The following is a 9,970-nucleotide window of genomic DNA, read 5'->3' on the forward strand; positions in this document are numbered from 1 at the left end:
CCCACTTGATCCTCCCAACTCCAGGAGGCAGGTGCTATGATTACCACTGTGATGATCATTTATAATTGAGGAAAGTGGGGCAGACAAAGGTTAAGAGACTTGCCTAGGATCACACAGCCAGTAAGTGTCTGAAGCAGAATCTGAACTAAGGACCACGCTCTATGTAGAAATTAATTGCTTATAGCTGGGCTGTGCCAATAGCCAATATTAAAAAAAGATAATACTACTTAAACATATTCAATGCCATACCCATCCAGCTACCTATAGGTTACTTTATCAAACAACAAGAAAAAATTTCAGAATTCACCTGGTAAAAGGTAAGGCCAAGAGTCTCAAGGGAAACCATGAAAAAAAATTGGGAAAGAAGCAGATGAATCCAAACTATCTTACAAAGCAGTAATCACCAAAACTACTCGCTACCAGTTTAAAAAAAAAGTTGATCAGTGGAAAAGATTAGAAGCAAAACCCAGAACCAACTGAACATGACAGCTGAATGTGCCATGGATAAGGGCTATCTGGCAAAAACCAAAACTTCTTTGAAAAGTGGGGATCTGGCACAAATTAGATTTAGATCAAAGGCTCTTAAATGCTGTTGTGTTCTGGACCTCTTAGCAATCTGGTGAACCCTATGGAGGCCTTCTCAGAATGCCTTTAAATAACTAAAAAGAAATACAAAGTTTTAGCGAAAACAAAGATTTCAGTTTTTTCCTTCCATTCCCAGGTCCCCTGAAATCTAACCAGAGATCCTTTCAGAGTCCACAGACTGCAAGCCGGGAACCTCTGAGAACCTCACAATAAACTCCAAATGGCCCCAGGACCAAGCTATCAAAGGTCATATCTCCAACAAACTGGGAGGAAGGAAAGTGATACATCTCACAACCACAGATACAGGAAGAGCTCTTTACTAAAGAAGCAATAGAGAAGATGACAGGAGAAAAACTGGACAACTTAGATTTACAATAAAACCACAAAGTTTCTGCACAAATAAATCAATGCAGTTAGAATTAGGAAGGAAACCGCTAACAAAGGTAAAAAATCTTTGCAGCAAATTTCTCTGATAAAGAAGTGATACAAGTAGATACACAGAGTATTAACACAAATAGATAAAATCCAGACTCATTCCCTAGTAGATGAATGGACAAGCATGTGAACAGGTATATATCCAAAGAAGAAAGTTCAGCAGTCAAGTCATAGACAAAAATGTTCCACATCAATAAGACAAAAGCAAAAGGAAACAATGTCTGGTTCCACTTCACACCTATCAGACTGGCAAAGGTGATGAAAAAAGTAAAGTTACAGGAATGGAGGGACTGGGGCAAAAGCACTAATGCACTGTTGGGAGCACTGTGAGATGGTCCAACCATGGGCAAAAAAAACAATTTCTCTTTCTTTTTTTTTGGGGGGGGGGGGCAAATGGGGTTAAGTGACTTGCCCAAGGTCACATGGCTAGTTTTTGTGATAAGTGTGTGAGGCCAAATTTGAACTCAGGTCCTCCTGACTCCAGGGCCGGTGCTCTATTCACTGCGCCATCTAGCCACCCTAAAAAAACAATTTTTAATGACACCCAAACAGTCACTAAATGTGCACATCCTCTATTCTAGTAATACTGTGACCAAGGCGATGTCCTCCAAAGAGTTTATCAAAGTCAGAAAGAAAAGATTCATGTTTACAAGAATAGCAGCACTTTCTGTGATAGCAAAGAATGGGAAACAAAAGAAGTGCCCAGGAACTGGGAAAGATCAGAGTGATTGTGTTGTCTGAGCATAATGGAATATTATTGTGCCATAAGAAATGGCAACAGGGGCAGATTCAGAGAAGCCTGGGAGGGCCTGCATGAAGGATGCAGAAGAAAATGAGCAGAAGCTGAACAATTAATACAATGCCTAATAAATGCTTGGTTTGTTGAATGACTTCAGCTTTACAAAGGAAAACAATTGGGAAAGACTTAATAATAGTAGCTAAGAATAGCCATGATTTAGAGAGAGCTTTAATTAAGGCTTTCAAAGCGTTCCATGAGTTATCTCATGTGATCTCATTGACTGAACACTGTACGACCACAAAAGGCTGATGATGAAGCCCCTCTCAGCAGTGGTGATGGACCAGAGGACCCAAAGGGGATGTACATCTTCACAAAGAGCCGTGCGCGAGTCTGTCTCGCCAGCTTGTATTTTCTAAGTCGGACAACAAGCATTTATTAAGCACTTGCTATGCACTAGGTGCCGTGATGGATTCTAGGGATATATGGAAAGTTTAATATACTGCCTCTGCCATCCAGGAGCCCACAGAGGGACCAGGGAGCAGACGGACGGCCATCTCCCAGGGAAGGCGTCCCTGCCTCTGCCATCCAGGAGCCTACAGAAGCAACCAGGGAGCGGACAGACGGCCATCTGCCAGGGAAGGCGTCCCTACCTCTGCCATCCAGGAGCCCACAGAAGGGACCAGGGAGCGGGTGGACAGACGGCCATCTCCCAGGGAAGGCGTCCCTGCCTCTGCCATCCAGGAGCCCATAGAAGGGACCAGGGAGCGGACAGACAGAAGGCGTCCTGTCCTGTCCTGACTGTGAACTGAGTCCCAGTGGGAGCCAGGGCCACTAACCATGCGCCCGAGTCAGAGGAGCAAAGGAGACACACAGAAGAGATGACAACAGACTGGAGATGTGTGGGGCATAAGGGAAGCCCAAAGTGGATAACGACAAAGCTATTAAAAAGGAAGAAAAGAAACGAATCATCACAGAGAACAGGAGGAAGCTCAGACAGGGATATAGGCAAACACAGCAACGCTGCAACCAACAACACTGCAGGTTAAATGTGAAACATGCTCCAAAAAACCAACAGTGAAAAATAACTGTTATAACAAGCCTCTTGTTCTGCCCTTCACCGCAAGGGCAAACATTCATGTTTGTTGCCAACTCTCCAGTTTGCAATAACAAAAGAGAAAAGTTTTGCAAATAAAAGGACAACAGAAAATTCATGTTAAAAAAAAGCAAAGATAGTAATTGTTCAGTCCCCTCCTTCAAAAAGAAACCCGACTCAGTCCGCGCAGCTCACGAGGGCAGAACAGCGATTTTGATCCAAAATACCAATTAGAGCCATTCAAAAGCAGGTCACGCCGCCTCTGCAGGCAGCAAGCAGACATCAGTGAAGGTCTTCACACGGAGTGGAGGGGCTTTCCTGAAGCAGCGCTCTGGGACGGGCGGCCAGCAGTCAGCAGGTGCTCCCAGTCTGTGGCAGGGATAGCGCAGAACACCATCCCGGGCCTCAGAGCCCTGACCACGACCACTGCCACTCCTCTGTCCTGGTCAAGTCAACAAATGCTAAGCACGGGAAGATACAGAGAAAGTACCAGCACCCCCAAAAAAGGTCCTATGCTCAAGGACCTCACAGCTTTTAATGGGTGACACAGACTGCAAAAGACTGGGAAAGGCCTCCTGCAGAGGGTGGGACTTTAGTGGGGGCCTTGAAGGAAGCCAGGAGGCAAAAATGAGGAAGGGGGACAGCCAGGAAAATGTCCGCAGGTGGGAGATGGAATAGCCAGGAGGCCGGTGTCCTACACTGCAGAGTGTGTGGGAGAACGGGGAAAGTGAGTTAGGTGTAAGCAGCCTGGACAACTAGGAAGGGGTCGAATTAGAAATGGCTTTAAATGACAAACAGAGGACTGAGGTAACAGAGAGACAGTGGGGTTTACTGACCAGGGAGGTGACGTGCTCAGGCCTTGGCCTCAGAAAGAACACGCAGACAGCTGATGAGGAGAGGAAGCAAGAAGCAGGGAGAGCCCAAGGCAGGCAGACCCAGCTGCAGCTCCTGCAACAGTCCAGGCAGGAGGGGATGAGGGCCTGCACAAGGCTGGGGGCAGAGTCAGAGGAGAGAAGGGGCCGAATTCGAGAGAGATTTTCAAAGGTAGAAATTAGGGTACTTGACAACTGATGGGACACGGGGAGTGAGAGTGTGAGGAGTCAGAGGGAGAAGTCAAGAATGAACCTGGGTGACTGGGAAGAAGGCAGTGCCCTCAACAGGAACAGGAAAGCCCGGGAAGAAGGGTAGGCTGTTGGGTAAAGGAAATGAGCTCAGTGTGGAGCACACTGAGTTTAAGATGTCTGGGGGGCATCCAGTTAGAGACTTCCAGTCAGCAGCTGGAGATGTGAGACTTCAGGTCCAAAGAGAGGTCAGGGCTAGACAAAAAGATCCAGGATGAAAACTGAATCCCTGGGAGTTAATGAGATCACCAAGCACAGGAGTGCAGGGGAAAGTAATGCGAATGTAAATTTTAAAGATCTTCCCTGCCCCTAGGCTAAAGTGCACCAGAAGCCTGGGGAGGGAGGCTTGTTTTTCAGTAGATACTTCTTGATTGGCCAGTGGGTCAATAAGGTTGTTACATTCTCTGAGCCAGGAGAAGGCTGTATAAGCCCTGATGTGTAGCTTTGTTTTGGGACTCACTTTGAGAAGTGTTCTGTGATTTGATCTGAATTATGGGAAGCCGTTGTTGAGAGTCCCCCGGCTTTGAAAAACCCAGAATGTGGAAACCCAGATGTTGACTGGGTATGGATGTAATGGTTGGACAGTTTGGAAATCTGTCTACTTGATGTTTCTGTCTTGATAATTATGCCTGTATACTTTGAGGTTCAGGGTGCTGACCTTTTCTCCTGAACAAGGTAAACGATATATGTCTGACTGATTAAAGTAAGCCTGTTAACCCATTCTGAGTTGCTTTCCTTTAACAAAGCAGATCCAAGAACCTGTGGTAGCTGCAAACCCTGAGGACGCTTGGGGTGCTTGCTGCTACAGGGAAAGAGAAGAGGCCACAATGTAGCTGGGAATGCCCCCTCCCTTCTTCAATTCTGGACATGAAGCCTGGTCCTGGCCCCTCGGCCACTGTTCCTGAAGGTGCTGCTACACCGCCCCCCACTCCAGCAGCACTCTGGATCACAGGCCCGTCTGCGGCCGCCACTCCTCTACCAGTGTCTTTGCTACCATTAGAACATGAGTGCCCTGAACAATGTTTACAATAATAATACAATGTAACAATAACAACACTATTGCATATTTTAAAGACAAACAATTTGGAAAGCCTTTTGGAACTCTGCTCGATGCTACAACCAACCACAATTCCAGAGGACTCATGAAGAAACATAATAGCGAGACAAAGCCCTCCGAGGGCAGATGGAGACACATCTTCTCTGGGACAGGCCAATGGCAGGAACTGGCCTCACTCAACCATACAGGTCTATAATAGGGGCTGTTCTGCTTTCTTCCTCAAGGGAGGGGAGAGGGAAGCCAAGGAGGAGAAAAGGGCTTGAAAAGAAAAATTAATTAAAAAAAAGGAGAGCTCCTCGAAGACTAGAAGTGACTTTTACTTTGTATTTGTGTCCCACGCTCAGCACAGTACTTGGTGTGTGGTACAACTCCAGGAAACACTCTTTCATTCAAGGATCTGATATTCAGGAAATTCTCATTTCATTCACAGATGAATTAATTTTTAGAGACCGCCTAGTATTCAGATTAGTCTGTTTCTAATTTCTACTCTTCTCTTCTAACATTAAACAATTGTAAAACGCTCACCATGTTCCAGTTTCTCATTCTTCTTTCTGTTAATAAGACGAGACTCCTTATTCTCTCTCAACCTCTTTCACTTGTATTTTAGTGTACAGGAGACATTTCAGACATTTCAGCTCATTTGCCCTGCAAAATACTTTATCACCTTCCCTTAAATATAACACACTAAAGTCTACAAATGCCCTTATATTTTCTTTCATTTTCTCCCATTTAAGAATATTATTACAACACAGTTTGAAATATACTTTAAAAACGAATGTTCACAATCATGACTTCTTATAAACTACAAATTTAAATATTTCTTAAATGATATTTGAGAAATGTGCGTAGCTTTTGATAAAATATAATAACTATCATACATACAGGGTTTAAAATTAGTTACTAAAAGTTCACTTTTGAGAAAAATTTTCATCAGCCTTGTACATCTGCCAATACTATTGGCACCTAGCTCCTTCAAGGTTACACGGCCAGTTATTTCTGGGTGTGGTGCTAAGTATCTGAGCCCAGATTTGATCCCAGGTCATCCCGACTCTGGGACCCGTGCTCTTACTCACTGAGCCACCTGACTGCCCCTAAGCAATTGGGGTTAAGTAACTTGCTCAAGGTTACCCGGCCAGGTGTTTCTGGGTGGGTGCTAAGTGTCAGAGCCCGGATTCGCTCCCCAGGTCATCCCGACACTGGGGCCGGTGTTCTTACTCGCTGAACCACCTGGCTGCCCCACACCTAGCTCCTTCTTAACAACCCTACCCATATTTCTGAAGTATATATACCAAACCAAAGGACCCAGAATAACAAATGCGATCCACTTCCAAAGAAGTTAAGTGCTGAACTGTGAATACAGACTAAAGGTTGCTCTTTCACTTTCTTTTTCCTTTATCTGTACAGGTAGCATGGGTAATATGGAAATATTTGGCATGACTTCACGTGTATAATAGATATCAAACTACCTGCCTTCTCAAGGATGGGGGAGCAGCGGGCAGGAAGGAGAGAGTCTGGAACTAAAATTTTCTTTAAATGAATTAAATTTTTTTTACATGTAAATGGGAAATATTTAACAAAATAAATAAAAATATATGGGGAAAAAAGAGAGAAAGGACTCTACCAGATACTTGGGAGCTTACCGAAACCCAAATTTTATAAAGCCTAATAGTATCTAAGCCACCTTTGAAAACGAATTGCCCTGTTCAGCCTATACTATGCTAATAAATATATGGCTAAGAATGAAGCAACTGAAAGACACAGGGGTCTGATGTTCGATGTTAATGCTGTTTCCTTTTACCTCCCTACACCATCCTTTCCTGCTCTCTTTACTCTGTCCTCTGGACTGCTGCTGGACACTATCGAGCAGAGTTCCTAGGTCTTTCAAAATTGTCTTTACAATTTACAATATCGTCGTTATTGATAGCTATTATTATTACTGTAGAAAGGTCAAAGGTAAAAGCCTGGCATTTGACTTTTTAAAAAGCATAGGTAAGAGATTTAGGAGAGAAGAGAGTGAGGGGAAAGCAGAAAAGTACATACACGGGCTGGTAAGAGGCCAGAGCATTAACACTGCACGTCAGACTGGTCCAGGGGTGGGGAACACAAGGATTGAGAAGGTCACATGTGGCTCTCCACCCCTGGACATCTTTCCTATTTCATCCTGATCTCCACACAGGCCAAACAAGGTAATTAGCTTTCAAAGGTGGGTCAAATGCCATCGGGTCAAGGGTTGGGCAGAATGACGTCTGAGGTCTTCATTTTATCTCTAACTAGGGCTGCCTCAGGATAGACTGCAAAGCCTGAGGAAACTGTAAGTACAGGGTTGGTCCACTTCCTTTATGAGACCTTTAACTGAGAATGAGATGAAAGAGCATTTAGAGAAAAAAAAAAAATTACCCAAGCTGTTTCAAAGTCAGCAGTGTTCTAACCTCTTCCTTCTCCTTTTCTTCTCAGGTCATTTTTACAAGTTTCATCCTGAAAAGGAGAACTGAATTTTAATCAGTCACATAAGGCATTATTCCTTGGAAATTTTCTTATATTTTCAATGACGTGATGGTGGGAAGTCATGCATATATGCTCAGTTTTTACCATAGGAGCGCCTTTCCAATTAGTCTCCAAACTAGAAATCCCCCTCTATGCTACAGCCATTCAAGGGGCTTAGAAACAAGAATATGAGCTTGTATCCTCGCTTAATTTTTTTATTTGTACTCTGGCACGACATCTTAAAGTGCGGATTATTGCAGCTCTTGTAACCTTAACAAAAAAGATCTGCAGATATGCATGTATGGATATTTCACAACCACTGCCACATCACTGGCTGCTTTTGTGGTCCTACATACCGTACCGTACCGTATGCACTTAAAAGCCTGCGTCTGAGAAGGGGTCCGAGGGTTTCACAGCACCAAAGGAGTCTGGGAACCGCCCCCTCCGTAATAAGGAGTCTCGGTCTCCAGATCGCTTTGCGTAATGCTGAAGCAGCATAGGAAACCACTCTCAACTCAGCGCCACATTTCCTCTAAAGGACTTAAGTCATCTCTGAGCAAACGCCCCAGGTCACACTGTCAAATGAGCCCCAAACTCCCAGGGTGCTGCGAAGGAAGCGCGCACCCGGGCTGGCCTTCGGGAAGGTGGCACCGCCTCCCGACAACGCCCGCATCTAGGGCACGAGAGGAGGGGACAAGGGGTGTGTACCCCAAGAAGGGGCTGCTTCTGGTGCGAGCCTGGAGCCCCCAGGCCCCGAGCTTGCGTCCCGCCTCCGCAGTGAGCGGGTGCCTCGGGGCAGGGGTCACTGTGTGTGTGTGACACTCCCCAGTACGGGACACGCCGCACCTCCGGGACCAGGCTGAGCGGCGGCTCCCGGGGCTCCCCCTCCCCAGGGCGGGGGGCCGGGCCGCGGCGGCGCACACAGCGGCCGGGCAGATGGTGCCCGCCCCGGGGGTCAGTGACATCGGCTTTCCCCTCCTTCCCTCCTTCACTCTTAAGAGAGCCCCGCGGAGGGGGCCGGGCGATCACGGAAGGGCGGCAGGTGCCCGGGTGCCAGGCTGGGCCGGAGCCGCCAGGGCCCCGGCGGGGGCGGGCCCCCTGCTGGGCCACCCCAGGAAGGAGGGATCTGCTCACGGCTCCCCCTCCATGGCGATCACAGCCGCATTCCCACAGGGCTTCCCAGCCGGGGACCTGCCGCAATGGGCCGCCTGCTGCGTGCTGCAGGAGACCACAGGCTCTCCGAGCTCTCGGCCCCAGGAGGCGCTACATAAATGCCGTTCCCTGCCCCCATTCATTCGCTAGGGGCTCCTGGAGGGCGCGGGTGCCGGCTTCCGCACAACAGGGTGCCGGGGCCCCGGCCCTTCCCGCGCGCACGCGCACCAGGCACCGCGCTGGGGCGCCCCCTCTCCGCACGCTCACGAGCGCCGAGGCACGGCCGCGCGCACGCCCCCCCCCCCCCGCCCCCGCGAGGCCCCGGGGACGCCTCCCGACGCCAGCCCCGACGCTCGCGCACGAAGAGCGGCGGCAGCCCCCAGCCCGGCTCGGCCGGCCGCGCGTGGACTGTCCGTGGACTCGCTGACCGAGCCCGGCCCGGCCCCCTCACCTGGCTGTGCGTGTGCCCGCCGCCGCCTCGGTCCCGGCACGGCGCGGACCCAGCCCCGTCACCCCCTCCTGGTCCGGCCCGGGGCCGCCGCTGACAGCGCGGGGGCGGGTGGAGGAGGCCAGGATGACGGCGATCGCGGCAGCCCGGTGGAGGTGGTCGGAGGGGCGGGGCCTGCCTCCGCCGCGGCCGCGTCAACGACTGCGTCGCGAGGCAGACCACGCCCCCCCCACCGGCGCGCTCGCTGAGGGCGGAGCCTGCGTTGGGGCGGAGGCGAGGCCTGATCCCGACTAGGGGGCGGGGTTAGGGGCGGGGCCTGCGCCTGGCGAGGGGGCGGGGCCTGCGAGGGACCCGCAGTGGGCGCGGCCGCTCCGGGGAGTGCGAGGGCGGCTCCCCTGGCCCCGAGCATCCTTTGCTTCTGCTCGCCTGGCTCCGGGTACTCTCAGTAAGACGCCAGCCCAAGAAGAGCAAAGGTCTGGCCCGGGGCTTGGCTCTGGTGAACGTTCCATACGCCTGACCTCGTGTAATGTCTGAAGCCTAGCTATGCGTTCAGTAATGATTTTGTATCCAGTCATTAGCAGACGTTTCTGGGGGCCAGGGATCCCCTGGGCTCTCCTAGTCTCCCATGCAGGTAAGGCACAGAGACTTGCCGGGTCCAGGGAGGAAAGCCATTGCCTCTGCCATCAGCCCGGCCTCTTCTGTTTGGAAGCACCTAATAAAGACCCCAAAGGGACGTTGAGCTGTTTCCTATTCCACATGACACCTAAGGGACCTAACTCACCCCAGTCCCTTGGTGATTAGGTTCAATATTGGAGCTAAATGAAGCCCGCTAGAACGTTCAATAATTATCAAGAGG

General features: G+C 49.4%; 1 protein-coding gene across 3 annotated transcripts in view; it reads right to left on the reverse strand.

The window, feature by feature from the left end:
• BLTP1 (bridge-like lipid transfer protein family member 1) overlaps positions 1-9,298 on the reverse strand; it is a 211,117-nt gene extending 201,819 nt beyond the window's left edge. For all 3 annotated transcript variants that reach the window (XM_069104875.1, XM_069104876.1, XM_069104874.1), the window contains exons 1-2: positions 9,118-9,298; positions 7,428-7,505 (exon numbers count right to left, since the gene is read on the reverse strand). The gene's annotated coding sequence lies outside the window, so the exon portion shown is untranslated. The remainder of the gene's footprint in view (positions 1-7,427; positions 7,506-9,117) is intronic.
• Between the last annotated feature and the right edge of the window lie 672 nt (positions 9,299-9,970).

The sequence above is a fragment of the Petaurus breviceps genome, unplaced genomic scaffold, assembly GCF_028583685.1.
Source record: "Petaurus breviceps papuanus isolate PSGF00001 unplaced genomic scaffold, PetGlider_PUasm1.0 689, whole genome shotgun sequence".
Taxonomy (NCBI): domain Eukaryota; kingdom Metazoa; phylum Chordata; class Mammalia; order Diprotodontia; family Petauridae; genus Petaurus; species Petaurus breviceps.